The sequence below is a fragment of the Pelobates fuscus genome, chromosome 8, assembly GCF_036172605.1.
Source record: "Pelobates fuscus isolate aPelFus1 chromosome 8, aPelFus1.pri, whole genome shotgun sequence".
Classification (NCBI taxonomy): domain Eukaryota; kingdom Metazoa; phylum Chordata; class Amphibia; order Anura; family Pelobatidae; genus Pelobates; species Pelobates fuscus.
The window spans coordinates 138762057-138779117 of record NC_086324.1 but is presented as its reverse complement, the minus strand read 5'-3'; positions in this window follow the sequence as shown (position 1 = coordinate 138779117).

Sequence of the window (17061 nt, the reverse complement as noted above, 5' to 3'; positions counted from 1 at the left end):
CCTGTTGATATAGTTGATATTGAAGTGGAAGCTATTTACTGAACATCGTGGGGAGGATATCTTTAGTTTGAGGACATCTCCACATATTGGCCAAACCCACCTAACGTGTTCCTTCTCTCTTTATATAAACAGTCTGTTAGACCCATTTATAACAGAATGTAATCTTACTGTTCTATATTTAAAGATACACTATAGTCAACAGAACAACTACTGCTTATTGCATTTGGTCTGGTAAGTATAATCAGTCCATTCAGGCTTTTTTTGTTTTTTTTTTTGCAGTAAACCCGGTCTTTTCAGATAAACTGAAATGTTTAAATGATAGACTAGCTCCTCAGGTGGCTACTGGAAGTGCTTCCTGGGGCAGTCTTGCACAGTGTGCAGCACTGACAGTGTCTCCACCCTCTTCATGGAGACACTTAACTTTCCTAATAGAGCTATATTGATTCAATGTATCTATATGAGAGGATGCTGATTGACCAGGGTTGTGTTCTGCTTGTGCTGGCTCTGGCCCTGATCTGCCTCTTTGACAATCTACAGTAAAGCATTGCAATTGGCTGAGATCACCACTTCTGATAATGTCAGCCAAGGAGGCAGACCATGGGGCAGAGATTGTGGCAGCAAACTGCAATAAAGGTAAGGAGGGATAGATGGTGTTTTCAACAGGAATATATGTTTGTGTTCCTGACCCTATAGTGGTCCTTTAAAGTTTCTGTTAATGTACTTACTGTGCATAGCGAGAAGGGGGGATCTACTCTTCCGGCCTCTAGCTCCACCCAGTCAATTGACCGGAAGAAGGGATGTAAACGAACGTGGCCTTTTCTCCCCAACCGCGTGGATGGTGATTTCCGCAGGAGCTATAAAGGAGGAGGGGATATTGTTTAACCCCTTAGTGACCAGACTGTTTTTCAATTTTCTTACCGTTAAGGACCAGGGTTCTTTTTACAATTCTGCAGTATTTGTGTTTAGCTGTAATTTTCCTCTTACTCATTTACTGTACCCACACATATTATATACCCTTTTCTCTCCATTAAATGGTCTTTCTAAAGATACCATCATTTTCATCATATCATATAATTTACTCTAAAATAAAATTCTAAAATATGATTAAAAAAAAAAAACACACTTTTTTTAACTTTTACCCCCAAAATCTGTTACGCATCTACCACCGCCAATAAACACCCGTGCTAAATAGTTTCTAAATTTTGTCCTGAGTTTAGAAATACCCAATGTTAACATGTTCTTAGCTTCATTTGCAAGTTATAGGGCTATAAGGACAAGTAGGATATTGCGGTTTCAAAATATATATTTTTTAAATTTATCCATAGTGACATTGTAACACTGTTATCGGTCATAAATCTCTGAATCACACCTCGCATGTACATAATTTTTTAAAGTAGACAACCCAGGGTGTTCAATATGGGGTTATCTTTTTTAGTAGCCACTTGGTCACAAACACTGGCCAAATTTAGCATTTATATTTGTTTGTGGGTTAAAAATGTAAAACACTTATGAACTCTAAATTTGGCCAGTGTTTGTGACTAAGTGGCTACTAAAAAAGACTGAACATACCTAATTTGCAATACCTCTTCATATAATGGTATGTCATCATGGAGTAATTCTCATTCCTGGGCTACCATACGCTCTCAAAGGCAACATAACCAATCTGGCAAATGTCATTGTGAAAAATGGAAAATCAAGACTTAGATTTGACCCTGTAACTTCCAAAAACACTATAAAACCTGTACATGGGGGGTACTGTTATACTCTAGAGACTTCGCTGAACACAAATATTAGTGTTTCAAAACAGTAAAACGTATTACAAGAATGATATCATCAGTGAAAGTGCCGTTTGTGTGTGAAAAATGCATAAAACTTCTTTCACTGACAATCTCATCGCTGTGATATGTTTTACGGTTTTCAAACACTAATATTTGTGTTCAGCAAAGTCACATCACTGCTACAAACCAGAAAAGAAGGAAAACACCAATGTGGGGTGCGTAAGGTGTTTGGGATGTGTGACGTGTGGTCACCTCATCCCCTCCAAAACCTTAACACACCCATTCACAGGCAAATCTTACAAGATCAGACAACGGATACACTGTAGAACTGAGTTTATCTATAAATTGACTTGCCCGTGTGGGCTCAACTATATAGGTAAAACAGAAACCGCACTCTGTGAGAGAATAAGAGGCCACAGGTCTAGTATCCGGCTTGCCTATCGTGATGGCAAATCGGACAAACCAGTGGCCAGACATTTTCTAGAATTTAAGCACCAACTAGCCTCACTCAGATGTGTTGCTATTGAGCATGTTCCAGTGTCAGCCAGAGGGGGTGATAGAGCTAAGCTCTTATTACAAAGAGAGACCTACTGGATTTGCCAGTTGGGAACCTTAGCACCGCGAGGCCTCAATGAGAAATGCTCATTTGTACCTTTCCTATAAGGATTCGAGCCCTGACCATCTTTTCTTTGGGTTAATGTCCATATGAAAACATATCTATACGTTATAGGATTAATATCCTCCACATCCACTGTTCGGTTATTTATATATTTATATGCTTATTTTTTTCATTCTGTCTATTATAATTTTTTGTTGTTGTTGTTATTATTATATTTTTTTGGAAAACTCCTTTTTTCTTTTTATTCTTCATTCTTTTCTTATTCTTTATTCTCTCAATATATATTTTTTTATTAGTTTTATTTTTCGTTTTATTTTCATTATTATCATTACTATTATTATTATTATTATTTTCATTTTTATGCTTATTTTTTATTTTTATTTTTATATTTTTATTTTCATTTCTATGTTTATTTTTTATTTTATTTTGACTTTCATTTTTCATATTTTTTAGTTATTTTTATAGTCAATCTTATCTTTTATTTAGATCTTCACTTTTATGTTTGTTTTTCTTATTTTTTGGTTTATATTTCAGTACTGCAGACTATTCTTTTAATTCCATATTAACCTTTCTGTTATGTTATATGTAATAAACATACTGTTAAGGGACTTATCCCAGGTGCAGAATTTCCTAGTATATAATATATGCATCTTATTCACACATCCAGGTTTTATATAAACACTAAGGAGTAAGACCAATTCTTTAAACATTGTGTTCACTTTTTAGCAGCCTTTGGGCCTTCCTCCACTAATCACTTTAAAACACTTTACACACCTATTTTATTTTTCTATACATGTCTTAATGTTTGCTGCTTCTCAGAACATAATAGTATTTTTTATCTTTCTATCGATCACCAGCACTCTTTATTTCACTGCTACTTCTAACAGTTCACAGCTATAACCATTTATATTTCTTGACATAGTAGTGTATGCAAGACTATATTCCATCTAGATACGAGCATTTCGGCATGTCTGCCGGAAAAGCGTCTTGATCGCCATGACAACGCTTAGTGTTATGGGGAAATTTGTCCCTCGCCGGCTCTGGTACTGCTGGGAGCAACCTTCTGATATTGTGTATCAGGGTTGCCCCAGCAACGGGCGGAGTCTGATCCAACGAACACGTCCTAGGGGGTCACATGACCGCAAACCCGGAAGTATTGTTGTCTGTGAAGGCGGTCTCGGCGATTCCGGCGGCAAGCGCAAATGCAGAGCACCTGGGGGTAAGTACCCATTAACAGTTATTGTATGTCCTATATAAGAGTGTATTCAGTGTTGTGATAACTTGTGTCCTGATGAAAGCTCCTGTGAGGAACTGAAACGTCGATCTCTAACTTCGAAATAAATGAAGATTTGATTTATTATCAACCCTTGAGTGCCGGTATTCGTTGTATCATTATATATATATATATATATATATATATATATATATATATACATATATATACATACATACACATACACACACACACACACACACACAATTTAGTATTTTTATATTTATATTAATAAAAAAATACACTTAGTATGACGTTGTATACAAGATACATGTAACGAGAATATACCCCAACACGCAGAATTCAGCTAAACAGAAGACAACACAGAGGGGAGATACGTCTACTGGACCTTAGAGTGGCCGGACTCGACGTATATAGGAGAAGTACAGAGTCAGGAGCGATCCGAGGTAAAGGCACAAAGAGACAGCGTAAACTAGGACTAGCCGGGGTCTGGTACACAGTAAACAGCAAGCCGGCAAACAGAACAGATAAGGAAAAAGAGATAACGTAGTCAGAAAACAAAGCCAAGGTCAAGTACGAAGGAACACAACTGAACACAACAAGCGCTAAAGGGAACTGAAACAGAAACCACAATAGGGCAAGGAACCAAGGGAAAAAGGTGAGTATAATTAAACATCTATTTTGATTGGTCCCTGTCATCTCCACGCCCCCAAAAGGTAAGTGTATGGGGAGTGTGGCATGACAGGGACCAATGGGAGGCCTTTTCCAATTTAGGCTCCCACTGTCCCTTTAAGAGCACGCCCGAGACCCGCGGCGCTTCTCGCGGTCACTGCCCGCTTTCCTGATGAGCCGCTATATATATATATATTTTTTTTTTAGTTTTTCTTCCCAATCTATTTTAAAACCTTTTTCACGAGCAGGGGGACTGCATGTCAGTTCAGGCAGCACTACATGATACGTCCGCCGTCGCAAATGTGTTACTGAAACTAATAAAGGCTTCGTTCACAAAAAAAAAAAAAAAAGGATTCAACAACCTTTAATTGTTAGAACATCATAACTCTAGGGGCCATGGAATGGGAATTATAGTCTGTAAACCTCTTTGGTTGAATTCTTAAAAGGTTCATCCAGGCTTCTGGAACTCTTCTGCTTTTAGAAGTGGCCATGGAGTAAGGAATCTATGTTCATCAAGTCTTCTTGAAACACTGCACATTCAGAGATATTTGTACTTTTGTACTGGAGGCTAGTTGAACATGTGATCTAGGTAGCCCAGAACTCTGTTTGTTCACGCCTCTCTACACTGTGCATGTTAGTTATTTTTTATTTAATGTACACCTCACACTCCCCTCCCCATGGCACAGAGATTGTACATTCTCTCCAAGCTTGGAGATTGGTCTAATCAAATGCATTTGATTGGACCTCGGATAGGAAAGGAGGGACAACGGATGTCGAATGGAAACACTTGAGGAGAACCTTGCCCAGCACTCAATTACAGGTAAGTTTTACATTTAATTGGACTTTCAAAAATAATAAGGGGGAAAACCAAGTTAATACATTAAATACAAATCAAACTAATTAATAGTGAAAAGGGTTGGAATAAACCTTCATAAACAACAAACTTCGGATGCTTATTTATTATTTCACGTTTTACAGATAAAGGATTTGGGGTTTTATTAGCAACATTACTAATGGTTGACTCTTGAGCACCAGGTCTGCTGGTCACAGCTGACGCTCTCGCCAATAAGCTAAGCCCTGCATTGCATTGTTCGTGCTACTCAGCATTTGCATTGGAGGTGGCACCAAGTGGACCACAGCTAGGAAGTTCATCCTTTCAAAAATAGATTGACTACTTACAATGTGGTGGGACCAGGGCACTCTTGGCATCATAACCACTACAGTAATCTGTATTGGTTATGGCGCTTGTTGTGTTCCATTAAAGAGACACTGTAGGCACCCAGACCAGTTCACCTTGTGAAACGATGCTGGGCGTCTTCAAGCTTCGCAGGAGGAGGTCCAGTGTCTTCAAAATCTCCACAGGAAAGCATTGATTACATTTTTACTTGGAGAAGGTCGAATGCTGCGCGGTGCTCGCAGCATTCGGCCAATGAAGTTGGAGAAGGCAAAGACAAAGCCAGCGGAGAGCGACCTAGATGCTGGAATAAGGTAAGTGGGAAAATAATTTTTTTTTTTTTTTAAACATTTTCATTGCTGGGGAGGGGGTGCGGTGCCAGAGGAACACTATACTTTTCCTTCAAACATTTATTTCAACAGGATTTTACCCTACCTACCATTTTTAGGATATCCTGTGTCTCAATGCTCAGATACTCAGGGTAGATTGGAGTATCCTGAAGCTCGGATAGCATCACTGTTGTGGTAGTACTCCCACAGTAAAATGGTGTATTTCCAGTGGCCATCTCATACAGGATTATCCCAAAAGCCCACCAGTCGACAGCAGCATCATAGTGGTGTCCAAGAAGCATCTAGAGAGAAAAAATATATAGATACAATTAAACAAAAACATACATATCTACTAATTAATATAGTTGTAATTGTGTGGGAAAAGAATGTACTTTGAGATTTAGTATCTTTCTATTAGGAAGAAAGGCAGGATATGAAGCAGCGTCATAATGGAACGCCTATGTTCTTGTGTAAAATGTAAATCGGTTCTCTATTAAAGGACCACCATAGTGCCAGGAAAACATACTCCTTTTCCTGGCACTATAGTGCCCTGAGGGTGCCCCCACCCTCAGGGCCCCCCTCCCGCCGGGCTCTAGGGGGAGGAAGGGGTTAAACTTACCTCTTTCTCCAGCGCCGGGCAGGGGACTCTCCTCCTCGGCTGAATGTGCATGCGCGGCAAGAGCCGCGCGCGCATTCACCCAGTCCATAGGAAAGCATTCTCAATTAGACAGCCACTAGAGGCTGGATTACCCCATTTATAAACATAGCAGTTTCTCTGAAACTGCTATGTTTCTAGAAGAAAGGGTTAACCCTAGCTGGACCTGGCACCCAGACCACTTCATTAGGTTTAAGTGGTCTGGGTGCCTATAGTGGTCCTTTAATCCATAGTCAAGAAAAGCGAACTCCGAATTATTCAGGGGCACTTTGGTTTTACGTTGTTCAAACACCACCATGAATGTGAATTCCTGTATACCGTGTGCCAACACGATGAGCACGTTACTATTTCTCACTAGAGTTCAAAGGGCTAAAGGTAGTTTTTACATTATGAATTTGCAGCTCTCTGATGGTTTTATTTTTGGTTCTAATGAGACACAGGAATGGTTCTGTTCTCACTACTATTTCTGTAACTATGGGGAGTGTCTCATTTTGTTAGGTGGCTGCTCTTAACATTCGTATTTTTGCATGCGTGAAATTGGCTTTAATGAGGCAATAAAACCCTATATCATTGTGCTGTAAATGGGTTATGTATCGGTTTATCTTAGAACATTCACACATTCAGTGAAAACAATACTGCCTGGCACTAAATAACCAATATATAAATATACATATAGAGCTTTTTGCCAATAAATGTAAGTGTAAATAATTTTGTTTAGTTTTACACATTTTGCCACAGCCAAAACATGGATGGTGGCAGCAGAACATTTGTGCACATGGTTCCACAGATCTAAAAGCCATCCTTTAATGGAATATTAAAACTGATTTCTCATTTATAGAAACATAGAAACATAGAATGTGACGGCAGATAAGAACCATTCGGCCCATCTAGTCTGCCCAGTTTTCTAAATACTTTCATTAGTCCCTGGCATTATCTTATAGTTAGGATAGCCTTATGCCTATCCCACGCATGCTTAAACTCCTTTACTGTGTTAACCTCTACCACTTCAGCTGGAAGGCTATTCCATGCATCCACTACCCTCTCAGTAAAGTAATACTTCCTGATATTATTTTTAAACCTTTGTCCCTCTAATTTAAGACTATGTCCTCTGGTTGTGGTAGTTTTTCTTCTTTTAAATATAGTCTCCTCCTTTACTGTGTTGATTCCCTTTTATGTATTTAAATGTTTCTATCATATCCCCCCTGTCTCGTCTTTCCACCAAGCTATACATGTTAAGATCCTTTAACCTTTCCTGGTAAGTTTTATCCTGCAATCCATGAACCAGTTTAGTAGCCCTTCTTTGAACTCTCTCTAAGGTATCAATATCCTTCTGAAGATATGGTCTCCAGTACTGTGTACAGTACTCCAAGTGAGGTCTCACCAGTGTTCTGTACAATGGCATGAGCACTTCCCTCTTTCTACTGCTAATGACTCTCCCTATACAACCAAGCATTCTGCTAGCATTTCCTGCTGCTCTATTACATTGTCTGCCTACCTTTAAGTCCTCAGAAATAATCACCCCTAAATCCCTTTCCTCAGATGTTGAGGTTAGGACTCTATAAAATATTCTGTACTCTGCCCTTGGGTTTTTACGTCCAAGATGCATTTATCAATGAATGTATTCTCTAATGTATGGCAAGCATACACTTGGTTGAAGATACCACCTATACAGCATGTTCACTATGCTACAGAGGAGTTACAATTACGTTTTAGGACATAAGCCATGATGTGCTCCTTACCTCTGGCGCGATATATCCAAGAGTACCGGCGTATCCTTTGGCCTTTCTTCTTCCACGGATGTTTTGCAGCGCTAAACCAAAGTCGGCGATTTTCACATGTCCCACGCCGTCCAACAATATGTTCTCGGGCTTTATGTCACTGTAAATCGAAACAAAAATCTGATTTATATCTCTGCTTATAAAAGGTTACACTTTTAATAGGGGAATATTATCTGTGTAAGGAAGTAGGTAGGGAACTGCAGTTCAGGAAAGAGTTCAAATGGAATGTTGGCTGAATGCAAAGTATGGGGCCCTCGATAGGAACTTGATACCTGATATACAGGGATCGTGTCAAGGGTTTAGTAGACAGAGTCCAATATGCGGTAGCAGGCAGAGTAGAAATCAAGGCAAGGTACTGGCAAGGATGAGACAGAAGTGTAGTCAGGATAGCGAGGTTATAAGAGGTTCATAAATGTATAACAGTTCAAGGGTCAAATACCAGGAAGACAACATGTAATTAGCAGAAGAAAAAGGAACAATTTGACTGTACAAGAAGACCATTAACACTGAGCAGGTGTCAGGATGGGGCTATGGCCCAACATGCAGAATTAAGTCAAAGTGATAAATGTATTACCGGGCCTTACAATGGTCGGATTTAACGTAGAAAGAATAGTCAGAAACAAGCCAAAGTCAGGGACACAGACAGGAGCATAAACGAGAAGCGGGACTGAATAACGTCTGGCATCCATAAGTTGGTGTCACGTCTAAACATTTGTTATGAAGGAACACAACTGCAGATTTCGTATAGTTTGAATATTTATTAAAGAAAGTAAAAGGTAAAGACTTTAATTCCAATTTACAGGTACTGTAGCTTTAAGTAGTAAACGATAACTGAAGTCCACAATTACAGGCACTATAGCTTTAAGTAGTAAATGATAACTGAAGTCCACAGTTACAGGCACTGTAGCTTTAAGGAGTAAACGATATTAAATTGCAGACACTGAATCAATAAGGAGTCTCTTAGTAGAGTTAACGGTTTAGGTGATAAGTAATTACAATAGCTGTTCCATACTTTAACTGAAGCAAGACAGATGCAGATAACTGATATGAAGTATGAGTTGAAGTTAGCTGTAACGGGATTGTTTTTACCGAAGGACTTTTGGAGACAGGTAATAACAGCTTTTAGATGCAACTCTTATCACATTGGTTTTACTTAGCTTCCGGCATATAGAACACTGGTTCCCGAGATCTCCTCAGAGGCGTATGAAGAGTGTTTAATCTTTAGTCGTGGATGAGGAGAGGTGAAGGGAACTTTGCAGAGTCTTTCAGTCCGGTCTGGTAGCAGAGGCTTTCACAACGAAGTTGAAGCCGGGTTGTGAGTAAGGAACGTAGTTCAATAATCCAGCCCTGATCAGCTGGTGCAGTCAGATTAAATAGGCAGACCGTGTCATAAAGGGGTGTGGCTAGGCTCCGTGGAACCAGGAAGTAAGAGGATACCATAGTTAAGGCATGACAGTTGGACCCGTCAGCTACACCAGATGCCGCTCATATGGAGAGGTGCTGTGGATTATCTAAGTAACCTCTCCCTCCTGCAGCATGGCCGCACTGATCGGGCACTGTGTGAGCGCACCGATCAAGTGCAGCCACACGGTGCCGATTGGGCAGCATGACAGCAGGGAGGACTGGGAGAGCAGTTTACTTATAGGGAGCATTAAGCACACCTTCCACATGTCATGCTCACATCACCAACATGCCCCCTGTGACAGGAACTCCCTATAATAACGCTCATGGCTAGGTGCACGTGCACCTAGGGAAGACCTGACATGGGATAACTCCGAATTGGACGTCAACTGGGTTGGATCGCAAGTCAAACGCCACGCAAATGCATCCGGCCAACAAGGCCAATGCTCCACAACCTGATGTCCTGCAGAGAGAAAGAGAGGAGGGACGTATTGTGGGAGTGAGAGGTGAGTGCAGGGCAGAACGGGGGCCTGACCGATATAAATATGGGTGTGATACGTGGGGAACAAAAACAAGGGCATGGATATGATGCCAAATGAGGGATGGACAGGGTCATGGATATGATGTCCAGAGAAAAATACATACAAACAGGAGGAAAGAGTCAATGTTATTTGTATGATGTTTCAGGAAAATGAGACAGAGGCAAAGACATGGGGTTTATATACCCATTCCTAAAGAACAAAGGCTTTTACTTCCAACATCACTTGTAAAAACAATATAGCATTGCTTTCATCATTGAGAGGTTTAAATCCATAAGAGAACTGGGCCGGGGGAGAGAAGTGGGGCGCACATCCAAAAAAGGTTGCCCACGTGCAACGCCCTCAGTTATTTTCTAGTTAATAAAAAATCCAGAAGTTCTATTTTAACCTGAATATTGTAATCCATTTTATTTCTCAATTAAGTAGAATTCTAGTTTAGTAAGTAAACCCCAAAGAATATAAATTCTATCAAAAGAAGATCAGAACATGGATAAGTATAGAGACAAAGTACATGAAATACAATTCAGTATTTATTACGGATGGAGAATTCCTTTTCGATGGAGATACTGTAGCCCGCAAACCATCTCAGCAGCCAAGAATCTGACAAACACGAGTTAAATATTGATCAGGCACAAAGGATTGGAATTCAACACAGATTATTATCAATAATTGTAAACTTAAATCTTAACTCCTGTTCCTTTTCCAGCAGAGTTTCAAAAGAGAAAGTGAATTAATGGCGAGAGCTGTCCAAGAGATGAACTACCCCTAATCTCAGTGATTTCTCAATATGCTTTTTAAAATGTTCATTAGGTTTGGAGAAATCCGTAGAAATAGCGGTACCTATAATTTACTTCTTTGGTATGACCCATTGGCTAGTGCTATCAGGTTTTCATAAGAAAGATGTTTCCATACTAACACTTTTCTTTTCCTTCCGATCAATCAACATGCCGTATTACATTGTCACTCTGCTTCTATGAGGGTTGTGGACCTAGTTACAAGGACTGGCTGATAGGGAGAGGGCAATTCTGTTTCCTGTCCTTCCTGTGGTGAGAGTAGGCAAACTCATTGGTTAATACTGCCATGGTGAATGATTAAAATCTCACCCTAACTAAAGATGCTGTCATTTTAATCTGAGATAGTGGCAGATCTATAATGGATTATATTATATTATATTAACCACATACTCATTAGAAATCTGGATGTGCGGATTAGGAAACGGTTATGTAAGGCTGCAGCAACATGCATTTGTTATATAAATGCAAAAAAACAAGTCCTGCGCTCGCTCAAACTCCCATCACTCCTGGGCGGCAGCAACGACCATGGCACACATCAGCTCCAATACATACAGTAAAAACCAAAGGAAAAAAAAAAAAGGTTACCTGCGTTCTCTCCTAAATCCCTATGTATATTTAAACAAACAGGACTCTGGCTCCAAATCCTTTGAATATTGAAAGGAGCGACATTCTATGGCCTCACACATAGCATTGCATTCAGAATACTAGATCTATTAAGTTAAACTGTGTTGCTCTTATTATGAGAGTACTGTACTCACTGTGTGTTACATAGATAATAAAATGAATTCTAGAAGGGGTTCAGATAAAACTTTTGAAGTTGGTCTTGAGAGCGTTCATGGAAGTTCTTCTTTATGCTTCCTCTTCCACTAACTATCTCAAATTTCTCTTTTTAAATTTACTCTTATATCTCTCCCTTGCAGAAGTCTTTTATTTTATGTTATCATGTCTCCTGTTCATCTCAGCCATATTTGTTACCCACATTATGCTCATGGCATTATCTTGGCGACCTATTCTTCAGTCCATTTGGTACCAGTCTGACTTCTGAAATGTTGTCTGCCGGGCACTGCTCTCTGCAGCTTGATGCTTTCTTCTCTGAGCTACGCCTGGCAGTTCAGGGTTTAGCTCATTGGCTGAGAGCGATCAGCTGACACTCTTAGCCAATAAGCTGGCTCTGCACTGCAGATCATAGCTCAAGAGAGCTTCTAACAGGAACTTTATTAAAGATTTTATCCAATACTAATTTTAGAGAGGGGGTGGTTGCCGCTTTAACGAATGGTTATACACAAAAGTGTTCAATCCAGCGCCAGACAGTTCTGCTCACATTGCTCCGGACGACGGCGTGCTGAAACGCCGAAACGCGCGTCGAGCTAGCCTAACATTTATTTATTTATTTTTGCACTTTCTATTGGTAGCACTTATGGATTAATTTTAAATTGATTTATTTAAGTTATTTAGACAGGCAGGGATTTGGTATTCTCGTAGGCACTAGTGGGTTATCCCCTATTGCTGAGGTACTTAGGGACAGTTTACCCTATACAAGGGTCTCTGTTATGGGCTGAGCAACTTGGGGTTTATTAGGGTCTCTTTTCAGAGTCTGCAGTTTTCCCAGTCTCGCTCCACTGAAGTCCTCTAAACTACTTTGAACCAATCATTGTGACACACCTCTGGGGGGATTTTTTACTTTTGGTATTAGGATACTAAACAGCTTGCTTCAGGTTTAGTGAGCAGCTGCTTTCCTGTATATACTCCCCTCGGATTGGTCTCTCACTACCTTCCTGTCTAGGCAGGGATTTGGAATTTTCGTAGGCACTAGTGGGTCACCCACTATTGCTGAGGTACTTAGGGACAGTTTACCCTCAAGAAGGGTCTCTGTTATGGGCTGAGCAACTTGGGGTTTATTAGGGTCTCTTTTTAGAGTCTGCAGTTTTCCCAGTCTCGCTCCACTGAAGTCCTCTGAACCAATTACTGTGACACACCTCTGGGGGGATTTTTTACTTTTTGGAATTAGGATACTAAACAGCTTGCTCTAGGTTTAGTGAGCAGCTGCTTTTCTGGATATATTCCCCTTTGATTGGTCTCACACTACCTTCCTGTCTATTTAGTTTATTTACTTATGCTTTGTTCCCTTAGGATTATTAAAAGGTAGGGACTCCCTCCACTATATTACTCTCCACATTGGCTTCCTTTAGCCCCTTTTTCTTTCCTAGTTCTGCTCACATGCCTGCATCAGAAGGCCTCAAACGGGGGCACCGCTGATAGGCTGAAAGCGTCAGGGGTGCTCTCAGCCCATCAGCAGCTCTTCGTTCATTAAATGGCTTGAGAAAAATGTGCATGTTTCTCAAGCCATTTTGTGAATGGGGAGTTACCGATCAGCAGTGCCATTGTCCTAAAGTTTTCCTGATTGAAGCCACAAACAGAATGAGATGGGCAGAGATGACCATCGCTGGATTTAAGTCTTTGGAGTTAAACCAAAGTTTGCATAAGGGACCACCTGTCACCATAACAACTTCACTCTGATGAAGTTGTTCTGGTACCAGGATTCTTGTTTTAAAGCAGTGGTTCCCGAACTTGTTTGGTTCAAGGCGCCCCTAATATTTCAATATCTTTCCAAGGCACCTCAAAGTCACAACAAATGTCTAGGTTGTATATCTGTACAGCGCTGCGGCATATACAGGCGCTATAGTGAAATGTATAGTGTTGGTGTTTGAAAGGGTGGTTGTATATAATTTTAGTGTTTTAACCCCTTAAGGACGCATGACGGACTGGGTCTGTTATGCGCTAAAATGAACCCCAGATAGCGACGATCACGGGGTTAACGCTCCTCCGGTCAGCCACGGGATTTGAGGCAGATCGGGAGCACCTGATCGTGCTGTCCCTGCAGCTGTGATCGCTCTGACAGGCTGTCAGACTGAGCACATGTGCTGCAGGGACTTCTGATCAGTGATCAATTGGCAATGACTACATTTTACTGTGATCTGATTTTTTTTTAACCCCTGAGGGGTTCAATTTATCTTATTAATCAATTTTAAATGTTTTAAAATTATATAATTTAGCTAGCTCGGGTGGTGGAAGTTGGTGGGGAATTTGGTGTTAGGCTAGCTAGGGGTTAACATTAAAAAAAACACTTTTTTAAAAAAATGTTTTAATAAGGTTAAAAAAAGTGTTACAAAAATCCCAACCCCCCTTTTCCCAGTCCTAATAAAACTTAGCCCCTTCCCTGCCAGCTGATCACTGCCTACAGTGATTAAAATACAGATCGCAGTATTATACTATACTGGCATAGCAAGGGGAGGGTATTGCTACTATAATAAAGATTATATTGTCGACATTTCCTAGGACCCACTGAGACTGTATGGTGAATCTCGACCTAAGGGTTTCTGCCCTATCTACTGAATTTCAAAGTCTTACCGTGTGCTCCTGGAATCCAGCCTTCCATTCTTCTCCAGAAACTCATACAGGTCTCCACCGCTCAGATATTCCAGGGCGAAGAAAAGATGGTCCTTATTTAAAAGATTTAGCCGAACAAATGTCAAAACAGAGATATAAAACCTGACCAAACAGAACCCATACCATACCATTATGGCTCAGGCCATGGCCAGCACTACCATATAAGGCAGCACAGGGAGCCTTAGAGCTCTCCAGCAGGGGGCGCCAACTCATCAGACTATAAGGCTAGGGATTTGCAGGCAGCAGTAAAATAGAAGCAGCCCAATATGCAGAGAATGGAATGTTTTGGGGCACTTTGTGCTGAGAGGAAGAGGAAGGGGCAGAGCATCCATAGCCAGCAGGGGAGGAGCTCACTGCTTGGAGTGCAGGGTGAGGGAGGGGGGACCTGAGACTCACAGCAGCAGTGAGAGGTAACTGATACATTCTGCTGGATCTTCTGGACCCCAAGTAAACAGTAAGAAACAGAATTAACTCATGGGGTTCTGTTTGTTTCCTCTTTTATAATTCCCCTCCAAACTTTCTCAAAGTCCAAGACACCCAATATCCTTCCATTACCAACTCCCACTATCCTGCCACTGCCAACTCCACTCCAGCTCCCACTATCCTGCCAACTCCAGCTCCCACTATCCTGCCAACTCCAGCTCCCACTATCCTGCCAACTCCAGCTCCCACTATCCTGCCAACTCCAGCTCCCACTATCCTGCCAACTCTACTCCAGCTCCCACTATCCTGCCAACTCTACTCCAGCTCCCACTATCCTGCCAACTCTACTCCAGCTCCCACTATCCTGCCAACTCCACTCCAACTCCCACTATCCTGCCAACTCTACTCCAACTCCCACTATCCTGCCAACTCCACCTCCCACTATCCTGCCAACTCTACTCCAACTCACACTATCCTGCCAACTCCACCTCCCACTATCCTGCCAACTCCACCTCCCACTATCCTGCCAACTCCACCTCCCACTATCCTGCCATCTGTACTCCAACTCCCACTATCCTGCCATCTGTACTCCAACTCCCACTATCCTGCCACTGCCAACTCCACTCCAGCTCCCACAATCCTGCCAACTCCACCTCCCACTATCCTGCCAACTCTACTCCAACTCCTACTATCCTGCCAACTCTACTCCAACTCCCACTATCCTGCCAACTCTATTCCAGCTCCAACTATCCTGCCAACTCTATTCCAGCTCCAACTATCCTGCCAACTCTACTCCAACTCCCACTATCCTGCCAACTCCACTCCAACTCCCACTATCCTGCCAACTCTACTCCAGCTCCCACTATCCTGCCATCTGTACTCCAACTTCCACTATCCTGCCAACTCTACTCCAGCTCCCACTATCCTGCCAATGCCACTCCAACTCCCACTATCCTGCCAATGCCACTCCAACTCCCACTATCCTGCCATCTGTACTCCAACTCCCACTATCCTGCCAACTCTACTCCAACTCCCACTATCCTGCCAACTCTACTCCAACTCCCACTATCCTGCCAACTCTACTCCAACTCCCACTATCCTGCCAACTCCACCTCCCACTATCCTGCCAACTCTACTCCAACTCACACTATCCTGCCAACTCCACCTCCCACTATCCTGCCAACTCTACTCCAACTCCCACTATCCTGCCAACTACCACTATCCTGCCAACTCTACTCCAGCTCCCACTATCCTGCCAACTCTACTCCAGCTCCCACTATCCTGCTACTGCCAACTCTACTCCTCCTGCCAACTCTACTCCAACTCCCACTATCCTGGCACTGCCAACTCTACTCCAACTGTAGGCCTACTCCAACTGCCACTATCCTGCTACTGCCAACTCTACTCCTACTGCCAACTCTACTCCAACTCCCACTATCCTGCCAACTGAATTCCAGCTCCCACTGTCCTGCCACTGCCACTTTCCTATAGCATCCACTGCTTATTTTCCCAACATTGCCAAATGAGAAGTAAACACTAGCGAACATATACACTGACACTTTAAAAAGGGACCCCTGCATTCTCTCCCAAAAACAGATCCCTGCATTGGCACGTAAAGCTGTAAACATTTTCATTTGGGGTGGCAAGTAATTTCTAGACCTGGCATGAATTTTTAAGCAATAAAATGATGGGAGAAAATGTGTGACTGTCTGTATGTATGAGAATATGGATATCATAGTGTATAAGTATAGGAGTGTATGGCTAACCTTTCTTCACTATAATGCTTGTCGCTATTTTAATTTAGAAGTGGCTGCTTACTTTCTAAAGTTGATATTACTGTCTACTGATACTGAAATAAAGCCCAAAAGTAGCTACTTAAGGGGCTAACAGGTCTCCCATTATTCTCTAAGGGAGCTGCTACATAACATCAGTCTCTGGCCTAGTGCAAAAAAGTTTAAAAAGCTAACTCCCTATAAATTCTGTTGTAAAAATACATGTAGGGGAATTACTCAGGAGTGGGAGGACGAGGCATCCATCTTCCCCTGTATAGCCCAAAATCCTGGCCCCGGCCCTGGCTCAGTCTGTAATAGTTACTGGCTACCTTGTAGGGCTATGGGAAATAAAGTGTACTGAATGTTTTAACTGTTGTGCATGATATGCATTCTAGACCATTGCTAAATAACCTTTCTTTTCAATGCAGCCAAGTTTTAATGGCTCG